We start from the raw sequence: 18672 nt of genomic DNA, 5'->3' as shown, positions 1-18672 counted from the left end.
CAACAGGCACACATACATGGTGTCGTCTATCAGTAACTGCACTAAATGTACGTGTGCTATGTTTCAAATCCACAAAAAAAAAATCATGCCATACGATATTATTTTGTTTCTTGTGCATGCATCCACCATATGCGTACCAGGGAAGTGCTGTCATCCTGCCAGGATCCCTTAGTTTGGTCTGAATTTTTACTTTGATACGATACACATACACGCCTCGAGCTCTCCACCGTATCGTCACCCAGAACTTTCGATAGTGCAGCAGAACTAGCGAGTGCACTCCAACCTATATATACGTATACTTTGGATAGTCTCATCTCGAGATGTGTTTATATATAAATGAAGCAGAACGAGACAGAGCAAGGTAGGAAACAGAAAACGCTGCAAACCCCCCAACATATCAGCCGCCGCCTGATGTGCAACACCGAAAGTGTACCTACTACGGTTCTGCTGCTATCACACAGAGCTGCGGCGAAGTGCATCTCCCTTCGGTACGGGAAGTCTCATTCCACTTGCGGGTGTCGTCGTCGGTCGGTGCGATTGCAATGCCGAGCGAGAAGTTTCGGTAGAAGTTGCATAGAATATGTGATATCGGTGATGCATTTGATGGTGGTGGGTGCGGTAGTATGATGAGGTTTCCTTCGGTACTGTGGGTCATCGGCAGATAAGGGAACACGGACGGTACTATTGTAATTTAATTACATATTCACATATTCTTTTCAATTTTTGCAGAATCATATAGAAAGTGGTTGGTCAAAAAACATGATGAATTGGAATATATTGGATTTCAGTCAAAACACGGTGCATAAGTTCTTACACATCTCAAAAAAAAGCAGAGAAAATGGAACCTGATTCAAGATTTCTGCAGGTCGCACAATTTAAAACTTTTATTGATATCGAGATTTTTAAACCATCAATGTGAAACTGCTGGAAATAGCTATCCAAATAAAAAAAATAATTAATATCACAGAGGTAAAAAATCATTTGACTACGTCTCGCAAGATGCACTTTGTTTCTTCGAGTTTGTCACGAGGAAGAATTTTTGTTAGTGGGACGGAATGAAAACTCGATCACAACATCAAAATGAAAACTTGTCAAAACTAGGGTGATTAGCCTATTATAGCCATATTTCTATTACTACCCTACTCATTTGAAGCCGCTGGTTAGAGCAACGTCTTTACTCAACTTATTGGCTCAAATGGTGGACAATTGGGGCACCCGATTCGAGTTTTCGTTACGCTGAGACGAGAGCATTTCACCGATTTCATGGCATTTGTGTTATTATATTTGTTCTTAACAACGCAGCTGTTGATACCAATTTATATGCATTCCATCGATTATAGGTCGAGTAATTAATGAAATAGTAAGGCACCCTCCCTAATGTAGTGAAAATAGGCACTTTACCCTATATCTTCCGGTGTTACCTGCTATTTTGAATTTGAATCTAACTCAATTTGTTGCGAAAACTGAATCTTAATTTAAAAAAAAATGTGAGTTGAAAATGAGTGTGATGCTATCTCTGAGTAGCCGGCTGCCGAGATTTTTCAATAAATTTCTCCTATGTTTAAGAGCTAGGAAATTCTCGGGTCCTCACTTCACGAAACCGATTATTGTGCTGATTGACAATTTAATTTTTCCTTTCGTCATTTCGACGAATCACGACAACCATAGAACAATCAGATATGAGGTAATGCGATTTACTGTCGCGAGTTATTAGCCGTTGCGTTGCGTATGTACTGTTTTCTAATCAGCAATGGTTAGAATAACACATATCAATCTCCAACATAAACTTACAGCAATTATGAATTTATCTCGACTTATGCAGGAAGGTCAAGCTTTCATTGGATTGGTTCAAGAACTGTACTTACATAAAGGACACTTCTGTATTGGAAAGTTATTTAGTACTGCCTTCATTGCTTACAACAAGACAGACATGAGTAACCCACGTCAAATGCCTCGTGATTGCATTCTTGCAAATACAGCTATTACGACGAGTCGCATATCAGAGCTCACAACTCGCGATATCTGTGCTGTCTGACAGTCGGTAACATAGAAAAAACCTGTTTTAATCCACCTAGCGGTGCAATTGTGCCTTTCTCATTTCTCTAAACTATGGCACGGAGGCTTTTTATGTTCAACATAATTGTGGAAATGTCCATTACATTCTTAGTACACTTTGCACTTATACACAATGGCATGCCAGCCACGAATTTGATGAGCTACGTGTCGACGGTGAAACACTTGAAACAAAAAAATATCATACTCCATTAGCCTAATCAGCATTAGATCAATGTTATCTGCTTGCTAACTCATTTTGTCATGCGGGGATGGGTATGTGAGGAGGGCGAAAGTCCCATGAACGAACGACTCCCCAGCTTAAATTGGTATGCTTTGTAATATAGTGGTGGTTTAAAGATGATGGGGTTGAAAGGGAGGGGTATGAGATGGTGGTCTGAGGGGTGATTTAAGGAGATTTTTAAAGGAGGGGAGTGAACAGTAGAGGGGGGGGGGATGTAACCCCTCTCCGTAAACCATCAACTACGCCCCTGTTAAAATCCAGAAACCTTATGCGAGTCGAAAAAAAAATTTAGGTTGACGTTTTTCAGAGTGATTGCATAACCTTTCTATAGAGAAAGGCAAAAATGTGCAAAATCCAAAAAAGTGAATCTTCGTCAAATTTTTTCGTGTTTGCATCAAATCTCGACGTTTTATGCACCTTGAATACATTTAGCATCAAAAATAAAAATTCTATTTTTAATTTTTCCTATAGTTTTTATGAGAAATTTCTGTGTGGCCGCACTCTGAGACACGTAATTCCGGAACCAGAATTCCGATCGATCCAAAATTCAACAGCAGCCGATGGGAAGGTTGCACCTTTCATTTGAGACTAAGTTTGGGCAAATCGGTCCAGCCATCTCTGAGAAAAATGAGTGACATTATTTGACACATACACACACATACACACACATATACACACATACATACACACATACACACACATACAGACTTTTTCCGATCTCGACGAACTGAGTCGAATGGGATATGACACTCGGCTCTCCGGGCCGGGATTAGGTTGACGTTTTTCAGAGTGATTGCATAACCTTTCTATATGAGAAAGGCAAAAATATATATATACTGTTCAGCATATCTACCGCATAACGAGTCATTTCCTTCTGATGATTTCAAAAGCATTGTATCATATTGTAGCAGAAATGGGCTTTCGTACATAATCGGCAGTGATGCAAATGCTCATCAGATCATTTGGGGCAGCTCAGACATCAATCTGAGATGCTCTGAACTGATGTAGTACATAAGTAGTACAAATATTTTGACTGTTAGAAACCGTCCAACTTTTGCGAGGTCTGGGAGAGAGGAGGTGTTAGACATAACGCCTTGTTCTGAAATAATTTCGCATGAGCTAGGAATTTGGCAGGTTCCAAATGAAACTGAACTGTTTCTATCCGATCATGAATTTATATTATTTATATATTATTATTATGGATATATTATTATTTATTAATTTATTTTGATGTCACCTTCAATGTGATAACATATCGTAATCCTAAATCTACAAACTGGGACCCCTTTTTGGAAAACTTGGCGACTAAATTTTTATTCATTTCACAACTTAGATGACACCATGGATACGACAAACTCATTCATAGTAGCATCCTACGAAGAAGCTTGTCCACTTCGTACTGTTAAATCGCCTAAGGGAACCCCTTGGTAGAGGGCTGTGCTTGAAAGAATGAAAAAATATATGAAAGGAGCTTGGAACCGGCGTCAGCGTGATGACTCTAGAGCTTTCAGGTCAACTTGTAGTGCATATAAGAAATGTTTTTGATCTACAGAGCGGGCTGTCTAGGAAAATCTATGCACTAATGTCTCTAGTTTGCAGGAGGCTAGCAGGTTAAATAAAATTATCGAAATCGAATGATTTTCTGATGAACTCTATAAAAACCAGAGATGGTGTTTATGTGACGGACGAAAAAAATGTTCTTTATTGTCTCTTCGACACTTTGCAGGTTGTATCGATCCGGAGCTGATCAATGTTCACAGATCTCATAACCCCATCCTTTTAGGTGATTTGTTATATTTAGTGTACAATGAGGTCAAGCAGGTATAGGGCATTATCTTTGATATGTTATTGCAGAGGTCGCTCATCTTGTGTGAATTAAACACACGATAGAGAACGTCGTTAACGTCTACAATTTCGGCTGTTGCCGTGGATCCAGCTGTGTTAGTTACGGCGTCGTTTATGTTTTCGCGGGACGTTCTGCGAAAACGCATTGTCTTTCGTCCTCAGTACAGTACCTTTAATCAATGTAAAAAATGTCAAGTGAGTTTTTTCTTACGTAAAAATTAATGCTGAACACGAGTTTCGTGTTGGTAGGTCAGCCGTTTGGGGGCACTATAGGTCACTACTGATCGTCTCACAGCTAAGTAACCACGTGAGCCGAAATGAACAACTTCAATTTCACACTCTGGCGACGACGAGGACACCGAAAAAGTCATTCGCAAGTACAAAGCCAGACAGCAACATTTCCTTTCGCGGTTTCATGATATTTCACATCATTTGCCATTTCTGAAATCTCTTACCTGAATGACGTCAATTTAATTTTTAAATAATTTTCTTCAAATAAAAGTTGAACCGGTGATTTTCTAGGCGTGTACACTGTTTAAATTAACCTGAAATACAGTGACGTATCGTACCCCCAGATTTTAAAAACATCGAAAAAAGTACCTCCGCCTTATTGGATTTAGCTTAAAAAATATTTAGCCAGGCATAAAATCATTATTGCCAAAACGTTGTTAGATATAAAACCTTTCCAACGAGTGCTTGTTTGTCTAAATAAGTGCAAAAATACTATCGCACGAGCTCGCCAAAGAAAACTACATCGTAGGCAGTGTATGACGCTAACACTTCATTTGGATGACGTTGTTAGCACGAAAGATAACTGAGCTCACTTTAAAATACTAAGCCTCTTCCGTGTACAGCAGAAATCATCATGTCCTACTTGAGTTGTAGAGCTAGGGTCTCGACAGGGCTCCCCGCCAGAATCACTCACTACAATTGCAGATGAGACGGGAAATGTCACCCACTAAAACACTGCTTAAAGCCAATTGCAGCAGGCCATGGTTCAGAATGTGCGGGGGTAGGATGTATAATCGCGAACGGTTCGAGCGTTTGTACGTTAGCGTGTTCGATCGCGTAGATGTTTGTGTGTCGTGTGTGTTAACGTGTATGTAACTTCGCGTATATAAATTCAATTTTATAACCGTGTGTCCATTCGCATATTTGCGTGTGTTCTTGGATGCAATCGCACGGACCATGGATCTGATACTTAATTTTCGGTATACGGTTCAGATGTTGAAGAGAGTGAGCTTTCCCATATCACTAGAATTCCCAGTCATGGAACGTGTTGTCTAGTGGATATGAGCGTCATTTTTTCATTGGTCCAACTGAAGGTATGGACCTAGGTTGCTAGGACTAAAAGTAGGGACTTCAGGGCGTAACCGACCTCGTTTTTAAATTTATCAGTGCTAAAACGTTCACCGGGGTGTTCTTCTGTTTGTGAGATCACGGGCGAAGATGTGCGTTGATGATCGCGAGCGTTTGTATGTTAACGTGTTTGTTGAGGGTTCTAGCGTGTATGTAATTTTGCGTGCATAAATTCGATTTCATAACTGTGTGGCCAATCGCATATTCACGTGTTTTCTTGAATGACCGCGCCACAGTAGGACGAGCCCGGACTTAAGTTCGTATATGAAGGCTGCGCGATCTTCTCGCTAGTATTTTTCTCGCATCAGCTGATTTATCAGAGACATTTTTGCGAGATTTTAGGTGTTTTAAACGTAAAATGAATTTTTGGCAGCTTTTTGAAATTTGATCATAGGAACTATATCGGTTATTTTCGTTTTTCGAAGAAACGGTTGATTTTATGCATGACATTACTTCACCAAAAACTATCTATTAAATTACATCGTAAAATAAAAAAAAGTCTTTAGTTGGTTAAGTTAGTGTTTGGAGAATTGTTTGTCATGAACTTTTATTAAATTCGTACTCTTAATGCTATATCAACGACGCCTGTGAGTGCCCGCGATCACACTATACCCATTCGAAAGCTGTTAATTTTCTCTGTACAATGAGTCTATGCTAATTTTGCAAAAACTTGCGATAAGCTGAAAAAATTTAATAAAAATTTAATGGAGACGCATGGTTATTACTTGCTTTAAATTTCAATAATCATTTTATAGTTAGAATAATGACACGAATACATGCACAAATTCCAAATAGCATTGAAAGCATGATCTACGAAGATTTTATTAATTAAGATCACGAAAGTGGAGCCAAGTGGAAAGTAAGCTTTTTTAGATAGTGAAGGTATTAAGAATGTTTAAAATTCAGCAAATATTTTCAACCTATTGAAATATGTCATCAAATGCTTCTGGAACTATTTCTTGATAACTTACGCAGTAACTGTCAAATTGAGTGAACACAGTTGAGCTCTAGTCATTTGGTAAAACTTTTTTGATCAGAAGTTGTATAGTGGGGTAAGGTGGGGCAAATCCGACCTAATAAATGGTTTTGGCTGTAAAATGCTCAGTTTACGTCGGATCAAATAGTTTTATTAATGGTTAGACTTCTGCGCAACTACGTATAGCATTTTATTCGAATTTTGGGAAAATTTGAGATACAAGCGTTTAACGAAAATGTTCATTTTGGCTGTTTTCAAAAATGATAGGGTAAACCCGACCCCCTATGTTTTTGGTTGATTTAGTGCAGATATTACCTAAATTGTATGCTTTTTCAATGATAGATCAATGAATGCGATGTTATTGAATTGTAACATGTAGAAAATGGAACTCAATGTCAATCTTGGAATGTCAACATCACGAGCAGTAGCACGAAAAGATATTCCCATTTGCATCGGAGCAATTGCTCAACGAATTAATTATTACTATTGAAAGAATCATTTTAAAACTTTACTTTTGAGCCACCCTAATTAGCAGTAAAGTTAATTTCTAGTATTCTACAATCAAACAAGGATTTCAGCGTACGAAAATTTATTTAAAAAAAAAATTATGAAACGTCACAACAAAATAATTATTTCTGAGCCATCTTAATGTATGATAAAGGTTTTATTTAACAAGTGTAAATATCAAAAACGATTTTGCGAAACGAAAATAAATATTCAGAACTGTTTTGAACAATTTCGATAAAATAGTTATTTTTGAGACACTCCAATGAATAGTAGGGGGAACTGAGCCAATTCGGACCTAGTAAGGGTTTATGAGCTATAGAACTGGAACGTGTCAACCGATTCTCAAAAAAAAATTTCGCTGAAAGATTGCGCATATTTTTTCTATGGCGACTTTTTCCGATCTTTGACCGTATTGTGTATAAACTGTTCCAATTCGGACCACCCATTTTTTATCGATTTTTTGCGATAGATTTTTTTCCTATTTTGGCCTAAGTTATTCTTAATTGATTTTCACTAAATTTCGAATTGTCAAATGAAAAGTTCTCTTTGATATATACAACTTTGTTGTAAATATACAATAAAAAGTAAGAGCTGGGCCAAATTATCTAAAAACAGAGTATGAGCTATAACGTCGCAATCTGTCAACCGATTTGCGAAAACTAATGTTTTCCCAAAAGCTCGACCGAATCGCATACTTTCCTATCAATTGGTTTTTCGTGATCGCGTATTAGGTGTGTGAATAATAGAATTGGACCAACCCAAATTCTATTATTCACACATCGATTAAACGAAAACTGTTGATAGTCTCGCCCAAAACAAGGTATTAAATGAAAGATAATATCCGCCAGATCCAAAATCACGATAATGCACTTGATTTAATTAACCGTTGCCGCCAAAAATTTTTTTTTAGGCTTACAGATTTTTCAAAAAATGCGCTCTGACACAACATTTGGCCCTAGCGCACATGCGAAAACTGAGAACCGCTAAATTTTGTGAGATAGAACAGAGCTACATGATGGTCATGAAAATGATATATACGCTTTTCATAATATTACCATAGCTGAGAAACACCTGGGGGTCCGAATTCATCAGCGGTCCGAATCGGACCACTTCCCCCTAAATGTTTATTTTCAATATGTTTTAGTGTCAAAAACGAATCCAGCGTACCAAAATTACATAAAATCGTGACTCTGATGCTCAATTTTCATTGTGCGGTTCAGAGACTAGAAGAGAGTTCCCCTATATCACTGCAATTCCTGTTCATGTCGCCATAGAAAGTGTTGTATAGTGAATATGAGCGCCATTATTTTTTATTGGTCCAACTGAATGCATGAGGCTAGGCTGCTAAGACCAAGGGATGAGACGTCCGGACGTGACCGTTTCATAATCTCGCGAATGGTGCATATTCGCATTTTTGACCAAGCTTGTGATATCGAGAAGGCCACGAGCACTTGTACGTTTTGAATAAGAGAGAATATGCAATTGATTGTTTTAGTGAGTGTTAGTACAAATCTAATTTAAGATACAGTAATAAAACGAAAAAAAACATTCAGAATAAAGAAAAAGATGCAAGGAGATTAAGTAAAAGCGCATAAATTGGCCCGTATTGTTTTTCGTATACATGAGTAGTGAAAAATCAAATTACTAGAAGTACAAGAAAAACATACAACTGAAGTAGAACACATGTAACATGCAATCAAACTATTTGAACTCGTATGAATCTTAGCAAATGATATAATTTAGGGGGGGGGGCAGGGTTACGGCGTGAAAAAAAAAAACCTTATTTGCGATTTTTTAGAAATTTGGGTGAAACGAATAGTTCAAAACTGTATATTATAATTTCAATAACATTCTGTAATTTTTCTATGTAAAAATATCGAAAAGCGACTCGGTGACGAGGCTATTTGTAGAACGTATCTTTGTAGAACGCTGTTATCTGCCTCTTGTTTTTAAAAACAAGAGGTTTTAAAGGTGCTAAAAACCTCTAGTTTTTAGAGGTTTTCGATGATCACATTAGATGTCCACCCCTTCATCCTAGTAGTTCTCAACAGGATCACGTATCCACTGAAAATCTTTGAAATTTCTTCATCCCTTCATATCAATCGACTCAGCCCACAGTTTTCAACTCACCCACCCCACGATCACGAGAGCGGGTAGGTGGTAAGGCAGGAAGCCAGCTAAAACCTGTTCTGCCATTGTTATCCGAACTAGAAATGTCGCTGACACAGCCCCCAACGGGGCGCAGAACCCACCGGACGGCATTGCACTACATAGCATTTGCAATAACACTGTGCCATTATAGAAATACACAATTGGTGGTTTGCAACCATGCGTATAGGGCAGATTGGGTTGATGTCCTACTCTTCTACCTCATCCCGGGCGGATGATAGATGGACATGCCACCATGCATCGTGTCGATCTGGATCGGGCAACCAACCAACGATACTTTTCGCCGGCAGAGGCAAAGGCTCTCGATGGAAATTGGATTTCGAATACGCGATAATTACAGATGAAGAAGAACGCTAACGGCCGCCGCAACCGAGCCTTTCCCACTCACTCCTACTCCTATCTCGCAAAAATAGGCTATATAGAGCAACCCAATAGATGAGAGTGCGGAGGAGGCGCATTATAAACAAAAGTGCATCAAATTCCTTTTTATCTGAATTAGAGTTCCCGTGGTAACTCTCCGACGAGTATGCGGTGGCTGCTGCAGGCTTTGTACGTACATAAATACACACATAAATACGGACACACAGAGATTGCACAACCGTTATCCACGTTCTACAGGATTGCTAGAGACGGGAACACCGATGGAACAGTGGCAGGAGGTGACGAACGTGCACGAAACAGCCGGCTGAAGGCAGAAGCATTATAACGAGCTTTTAACTAGGAAGCCCGGCTAGCCGGCTGGCTTGCGCTGTGTTTCCGTAGGAGGCGGAGATCGTCAGGAAGTATAGGAAGCGTTGCAACCGCGACTTTTGCAATACCCGTCCTGGCCTTCCATCGTGTTGTTGGTTGGTCAAGTCAACGGCTAGTAGGAATGCTCAAAAAGTATTCATTCGCTCGACGTCATCCTGGAAATGCAAAACATAACCAGGTTTATCGAACAGTTTTTGAGCATATCTACACTGCCAAGCATTGGAAACCAACAAAGACCTTCCGGAACAGGAACCATGTGCGCGCGCGATACGTTCATTCCGACGACTGGTCTAGAACACGACGAGAGCAGAACTTGGAGGATGAGAGATGCCATTATTTCCCATTCCGCGCCATACACGTACGTATCATATCTGCCCGCACGAGAGAGGTCGCTAGCTGTGACTGTCGCGAAACATCAATATTTATTTTACTTTTCGTTTTCCAGCATGTTCTATTTCGAACTCAACTATATTTTTTGCAGGTTTGCAGCTTTTGCTATTGGTTATGGTTGTTACGTGGAGCGAGCGGTTGCGACAGTGCAACAGATTCTAGAAAGTGTACCAGGCGAAAACGAAACCAAGGACGGCGACGCTTCGGAAGATTCCAAGATGGGGGAATCTTTTTCGTTACTCATCAATGAGAGATCTCGGCCAGTTGTGGGACCAGGAAAAGTTCGTCCGAAGTTCAAGGATGTTTTATATACGTGTAACTCGTGATAGTCGAGACGGGAATGGAGCTTCATTGAATAAATGGGAACAAAGGCAATTCAGCAAGCGAGGAAATCTCGCCATCATTTTCGTTAAATTGATTCGCTAAAATGCCTGTTGAATTCACTGAGAGAATATATTCGTAAATCTGCTACGAATAAGTTTCGTACATGCAACTTTCGTTCCCCAGGAAAAGTTTTAATTTTTATTGCGAGTTTTCCATAAATACTTTCGTGACTTTCTTACAGCACTGTAAAAGAAAAAAACCAGATCGATTTTTTCGAGAGTTGTCCTATTGAAGCTGTAGAACTAGGGTCACAGAAGGATGGAAAATGTAATCCACTAAAACACTGCTTAAGGCCAATTACAGCGCGCCGTGATTCTGAATGTGATATTCATCGTATGGTTCAGATATGCGCGAGAATAGACTTCACGATAGTGTGTATTATCGCGAAGGGCTCGAGCGTTTATGCGTTAACGTGTTCGATCGCGTATGCGTTTGTATGTCGCGTGTGCTAACGTGTGTATAAATTTTATTTTATGGCCGAGAAGAAAGTGAGTTCTTCCATATCACTAGAGTTCCCGTCATGTCGCCATGGAACGTGTAGTCTAGTCGATATGAACGTTATTTTTGGATTGGTCCAAAGTTGCGAGGACGGAGGGTAAAGTTTGCCGGACGTGGTTGATTCATGATCGCGCGCACAGGTGTTTGTAAATTCGCGTTTGTAACTTCGTAAGTACTAAAACACTTTATTATCGGGGTGTTATCAAGTTTGCGCGTTTGCGTGTTCTTGGATGGTCACGCGAACCGTCATTCTGATGATTAATTTTCGGTTCAAATTCTGAGATGGAGGGAGTTACCCCATTCACTCGAGTACCCGGTCAGCTCGCCATTGAACGTGTTGTCTGGTTGATGAGTGTTTTCTTTTTTTTTTAATTGGTTCAATTGGAAGCATGGACCTAGACTTCTGGTACCGAGGATAGGCTTCCGGAAGTGACGGATTCATAATTGCTCGAGCGCGGGAAATTGTGGGCTCACGCTTGAGATCGCGTTTGATAAATAAATTTATAAAAATTATGCTAAGACGTTTAGCTTATCACCGAAATATTATTATGCTGGTAATGTGGGTGTAAATTGCGCGGAAGATCGCGACGGGTTCAAGCATTTGTATGTTAACGTGTTTGTCGCGTGTATGTCACTTCGCTTGCATAAATTCGATTTTTTATAGCTTCTGAAAATTTCATAATATAACCCTCTAGTTTTGAGGGAATTTCAAATCGTTCACAATAATCTGCTTCCCCTTTTTAATTTATTAAAATATTTTTTCTATAATAAATAATAAAACAGAACTGCTTTCCATCCTCATGTCCTAGATTTAATGAAAACTTAAATGATCCCCCATGTATATTGACGTGAATTACTTTTTTACGATAAATAAAAACATGTTTTCTGGGATTAAAATAGCCTAAAAATTGTTTATTAGTATAAACATAGATTTCAGATACTATATACATTTTTATTGATTTAAAGAATTTGAATATGTGAAATGAAAAAAATTGGCATCTTTTAGCTGACGTATCGTGCCATATCAAATAAACAGAAGGGATAAATGAAAAAATAGCATTCGCTAATGAATAGATAATGGTTACCATTGGAGTTTTCCTGGCACACAAATTAACTTCTACGCGAGGAATAACTCAGGCAAGCTACTTGGGACCGTTGATATTTCTGAGTTACTCCAATAATGCTGATGCTGAAGACTCCTTTCCGGTTCTTCGCAGACGATCTCACAATATTTCGTTTCATCTGATCAATTATCGATTACAGATTTATACAACAATAGCTTGAAACCTTCGCTGATTGTTGCTGTAATGAGAACTACGTGGGTGCAAATCCTAAGTGCTCGGTGATCGAAGCTGCAAGAATACTGGCAAAGCTCTGCCAGCCTGACTCCCAGAATGTTTTTACGACTGTCGAAAATTTAGCCGAGTGAGAGGTAGGGGGTTTTGAGCCAATTCCAGAATCTGCAAGTTACTTCAATTTATGAGTGTCTTTAGAACGTAAATATAAAATCTGGTAATGTCGTTCAGAAACAATAAATTTCCTCGAAAGTTTCACAAAAGACTAAGAAAGCTTATGATGTTGTGTGGTCAAAGTTTGAGCGATTTTTACTTTCTCCTGAAACTGAAAACTTTTATTCATTAATTTATCCGACTAACAAAAAATAGGAAAGTCCACATGGACGTCTTTGGGGAAGAGGGTTTCTAAAATGAAGATTTGTTTGTCCACGTGGTATATGAACGGTCCTAAGGTTAAAACTTCTATAATCAAAATAAAAAAAACACCGAATTACAGATCACGGCCAAAAACCGGTCGTTCCCCAGAGCACCTCAGGTACAGCCTGCTATGCATAGCAGCAGCAGCAGCTGCAAAGTTTATGTTTTGCTTTTCTCATTACTGTCACTACTTTTCGTCACCGGGAACCGGAATATCGTACACAATACCCAGTTGTTTTGACAGCACACCCATAATTGCTCCGGCCTGGGTCGTCGTGGTCGTGGAGAACGTTCGCAGGTCTACATAGAATCCGGAACGGTGGTTTGTCAGCATGTGTATGTGTGTATGTGTATATGTATCAGCATTTGTCTGTAACCGTCGGGAGCTTGGCCGAGAACTTTTGCACGCTCGAACGCTTTTCCAGCATCCTTCGCGCTACAACTGGCGGCACTAGCTACGGGAAGGGTATCGAAGACGCGAGGACCAACTGCGGATGGTGGTGCCGTGGTTGAATTGCACTCACAGGGTTATAGATTAAAGGACCGAGAGGATGGAAAAATGTATACGCTCGAGAAAATAGGATCGCGGGGTGGTGGGAGATTTTCTTTCTTCATTTTATTCCGTCATCGCAAGCGGTGTGCTTTGGGGTAGCTTTCGCTTTGATAGAAAAGGCTGAAGCACCTCGGACCGAAACAGCGAAGCGTCGCTTTGGCATCAGGAAAAAAGTACACGGAGGTGGTTCGTTCTGGGGGTGGTTTTTGTATTAAATATAAATATATTAAAATACAAGTTTTTCGGTAGGACGAAGTGTGTGGGTGGTGAATCCCATTCTGCTATATTTGTGTGGCTATAGGGGGAATAAGGTAGGGAGTTGGGATTGGAAGGAGAAAGGATTCATTCCTTAACCTGACCTGTTCTTTCTCTTCTATCCTTCGATGGGGGCCGTAATTTCCGCATTTTTGTTAGCTGGCTGTACTTTTGCTCGGCGAGCTGAAGGAGCACTGTTTTCATTTCTATTATTTTCGGTGATGCTGTTTTTTTTTCGTTCGTGTAGTTTTTGTACCTGCATATGCAACCTTGCCAGCGGCCATCCAATTTCGTTCTATAGCTTTTCTGTGAAATTTCCATCCAATTGAACCTGCAGATGAATACGGTAATTTGTAATGAAAAGTCTAATGTATACTGTACACTGAGATGCAGCAATTACACGCATTAAATATTGTTGTAAGCGATTTTTCCTAACCAGCCTCTCGTCTCGTGGTTAGACTGAACTGACGAAGGTCATAGTTGTTCGCCGCCGAGAATAAAATCGATAAAGGAACAGACTGAGCTGGGTACACTTTTCTGCTGTATCACATGTGCTTTCCTTCCATTTCATTACAGTACAGCATCCGGAACGGTTGCAGTGGTGATGGAAAACGCGTGTTGTGAAACCGACAGGAGTTAACTTTTATGTGAAGTGAACTTTTCTGGAGGAAGGGGGGAGGGGCGGTCGTTTCATTTGGGCAGTTTACGGAATAAAAATAAAGTCAGAGAGAACGGTAATTTGTCAGAAACTGGTTTGACCGTTGGAGGCTAATCGGCCTGCTCCGTATCATTCCGTTGAATTGTGACGGGTACGGGTACCCCGTTGGCAGTCAGATATTTGAACCATTTTCGCGAGGGTCTCGTTTTCATCTCAGTGAAACGCTAGATCATTGGAATGTGTATGAGTGGTTAAATGCAAGGTCATAATTTCTGGTGCTCCAAATTATTTTCACGGACAAAGACGTATATAGTTATGTTAAATCTTATTTTACACCATTTTTGTATTTTGAATGCTTCCACGAAAAAGATTTTTTTAAACATCTTAATGGCAATAATATCACTTCGTGCTTCTTGTATGAACACGCGTATCTCGAGCGTAGCATGTAACTTTTATCAGTATTTGTTTCGATGGCTGAAATTTTGACCAGTTCTGCTCAAAGCAAGAGATAGAATTTGTGTATGTCTCATTATTACTGTACTTATTTTTTAAGGTTTTGATCTCTTGACACGTCTCAAAAATACAAAAAGGTCGACGTACTCTACTATGTCAGGAAAAAAAAATTCATGTGACATACACCACAGCTTTTTTCCACTGATTGCTTAAATTTTTCTGATCTAGTGATCTAAGACAGAAAAGAAAACAAGTGTTACAGGTCCGCGTTTGAGACCGCGTTTGTAACTTCGTAAGTACTAAAACGTTCACACAATTGCCGGAGTGTTATCAAGTTTACGCGATCGCGGGCATAGGTGTACGTAGATGATCGCAAAGGGCTTAAGTGTTCGTATGTTGACGTGTTTGTCGCGTGTATGTGACTTCGCGTGTATAATTTCGATTTTGAAACCCTGCGGCCATTCGTATATTCGCGGACGGTCATTCTGATATTTAGTTTTCGGTGTACGGATCACATTCTGACAGGGAGAGAGTTACCCCATATCACTAGAGTTTTCGGTCATGTCGCCATGGAACGTTTTGTCTAGTGGATATGGGAGTTATTTTTCAATTTTATTATTTTTTTATTAATTAACAAGGACCTAGATTGTTGGTACCGAGGATAGAGACTTCCGGACGATCCCGATTCATGATGGCGCGAGCGTTGGAGTTTGTAGGTTGACGCTCGAGATCGCGCGTCTGATATTAAATTTTCGGTGAGCGGTTAGAATTCTGGCAGAGAGTGGGATCGTTTATATCGATAGGGTTCCCGGTCATGTCGCCATGAGACGTGTTGTCTAATAGGTATGGGCGTATTTTCTTAATTGGTCCAGCTGAAGGCATGGACCTAGGCTTCTAGGATTAATAATAGACTTCCGGACGTGATCGATTCGCAATCGCGTGCGCGAGGGCATTTTTGTAGGTTCCCGCATGAGACCGCGTTTGAGAATGTGTGAGTGTTAAGACGTTCACTATCACCATCTTTGCTGACCCAGCTGAAGGCGGGTGTAGAATGGCAGTATAGGACTCGAAAAGAAGAAATAAAGGACAATATATGAGAGACGTAATAGATTAGATAGGTACAAGATACAGCTGAATTTATGATCATCACATGAAAGACATACATTAGTACTTCAAACTCTACCAATACTTGAATAACCAACCACCACACATAGCACATCCTTTCTTTTTTTATGTCGCTAGCCGTGCATTGAAGAATGCCTAAAACTCTGAACTAGGCCCCGTCGAGTCCAGTCCGTCATCTGTCCGTCTCGTCCTGTCGTGTCTGGGGCTTCCAGGTTACATGCATTCACCAGACGCGACTAGCTTATGTCAGCTTAATTGTGCACTGGTTTCGTAGAATCGAGGCGATCATCGAAATGATAGATCCTACGAATGAATGCACTTGGCCCAGTCACCTGTCGAGCATTTGTATATTTGCGAGTTTGAATGTTTGCGTGTGTATGTGAAGTGTTGTGTGTTGAGATATGTGTGTTACCTGTAAATAATAAGTTAATACAAATAATATTTAATGTGTTAAAATAAGACATGTGTAATATGCTACTTGCAGTTTTTGGTCGTTCCTACTTATCTGAGTCAATTGAGTATGAGAGTACATCTCAATTCTTCTAAAACCTGGCGACGTCTGATGGTAGCGAATAGTCATTTTTGGCAGCAATGTTACCCTTTTTTTGATGAATGAACTCGGAGAGGTCATCATAGGAATGTGACGCATGAGACCAAAAATAAATAAAACAAAATGAAATAAAGAGAAGAGTTAGTATTATTATTGAGTATTATTTGAACAACACACATGTAACATGCAATAAAACTACTTGGAATCGTCTAAATGACAGAAAATGATATATATTTACTATTAACGACAATTGCATTCCGTTAAAAGTTTCTCATGCTATGCTGACTGGGAATGGATGATTGATGTGCGTCGTACCTTCATTTATCCAATCCGAATGAGTCGAATCGAATCCACGAATTGAACACCGATAAAAAGTGATCCAAAGAAGGATTACCCACTATTCTATCATATAAGCCAGTTCTGCATCCATTCCCTGACCCATATGTCACAAATACTCAGACGAACAAATACACAGATAGACATACGACTAGCACATAACAATTTTACACTAGTACTAAAAACTACAATTATTACAACACAACACAATAATAGGGTTCAACTGTTAATTTTTAATGCGCATGTGCACGTTGACGAGATCGACCGATAAATCGACACAATGACTCCCACTGCGAGCCGTGCTCAAAAAGACAGCCGTTAAGCTGTTGAACAATGTCTGCAAACACAGCCCACAGAAAAAGTCAATCCACGGCGACCCACCGATCGTCCACGCCAGTGTGCACAGGTTCTTAGCTGACTGTTAGTTTGGGCTGGTGCAGAGTATGAAATAACAAAAAACATAAAAAGGCCCATAAGCCCTCTCGGTCTCCTCGATGCACCACTACCGAGGCGTAATGCAATAACCATCTTAAAGCAGGTGTCTGCTCAAATATGCTTGAAGATGTTTTCAATACCGTCAAACCCGTCAGCCTAGGAGAGGGAACTATCTTCATTATGTTTACTTGCAGAAATAATTTAACGCATACAATGCCACCTAGTGGTGAAAATGCGCACTATTTAAATTTCTTTAGGTAAATTTTCGCAAAAAAATTTACAAACTTCGGGTATTTTGGTTCTGCAGCTAGACTTGCCTAATTTGAGTTAAATTGTGGCCTGACATTGTTGGTGGGACTAGAAATCAACTCAGAAGTAGGCCAATGGAGGTCATGATTTTCTTCTCACTTAAGTGAGGAAGTTTCTACCAAGGACGAACGGTTCACACTAGGGGCCCATAAGGGCTAAAAACCAAGAATTAAAAAAGCTAATCGCAGCCACTATGATCACGGATGTGTACAACAGTGAGAGAGAGAAAGAGAGAGAAATGAACGACCACCAGAGAGAAAGGAACGAATACGAAGTTAGTGAGGAGTCTCCCCTCTCTATTTCCTCATCTTTTAAAAGAATTATCACGCGCAATGGCAGGTCACACGCGCGAAATATGACGGAGTACTTTCATGGTGGCAAATTTCAATTCAAGGGGGTATATAACTTCCTCATTTATTGTTTACGTGACTAGGTGTCTATTGGAGTTTGTAGAGGAATTTATTTCGAAAAAAATTGTCGAAGATGGTAAATGTCCATCTCTTACAAAAAATATAAAGTAAAACAGAAGCACATATCGAGATACCCCTTAAAAAGAGTTCTTTTGCCCTATATATTTTATTTGATTTTTGACGTTTTTGTAATGTTTTGGAAAGTTTTAGATGCTTCGAAAGGCCACATTTTTGCGCGGAGCATTCTACCTCGCCATCTCTTTTAAGAATTTATGACTGTTTTTGGATTTTTTTCACTCTTACTTTAAGAGACCACTTTCAATTCTATAAAAATTAAATCTGCAGGTATCTGCAGCTAATATTTATAGTTGTTAAAAAATGCCTCACAAAAAATTTGCAATTGATAAATCAATCGAATCTACTTCGACTTTTAACTTAGCCATTTTCTAATTAGTGTTATTTTCGTAAAACTATTATCAATATTCAAACAATAAATTAGTTTTTTGTCCATGTCGCTTGGCAAAAACCACAATGATGCATAATTAAAGTGCATATTTTCAACGTGAGATCCTATTTTTCTTAATTATCATAGGCTAATTCATTGGCGAACACTGAATATTTGAAAAAAAAAAAATCTGGTGCAAACTTGAATTTGATTTTACGTTTCCGACAGCTACACTGTCGCTAATAATACAACGGTTG

General features: G+C 39.5%; 1 protein-coding gene across 2 annotated transcripts in view; it reads right to left on the bottom strand.

Moving 5' to 3' along the window:
• LOC131677570 (metastasis-associated protein MTA1) overlaps positions 1–18672 on the bottom strand; it is a 194992-nt gene that overhangs the window by 99224 nt on the left and 77096 nt on the right. The window lies entirely within an intron of this gene.

Source organism: Topomyia yanbarensis, chromosome 1 (genome assembly GCF_030247195.1).
Source record: "Topomyia yanbarensis strain Yona2022 chromosome 1, ASM3024719v1, whole genome shotgun sequence".
NCBI lineage: Eukaryota > Metazoa > Arthropoda > Insecta > Diptera > Culicidae > Topomyia > Topomyia yanbarensis.
The sequence above is the reverse complement of the archived record's forward strand: the minus strand, read 5'-3'. Positions and strand labels throughout refer to the sequence as shown.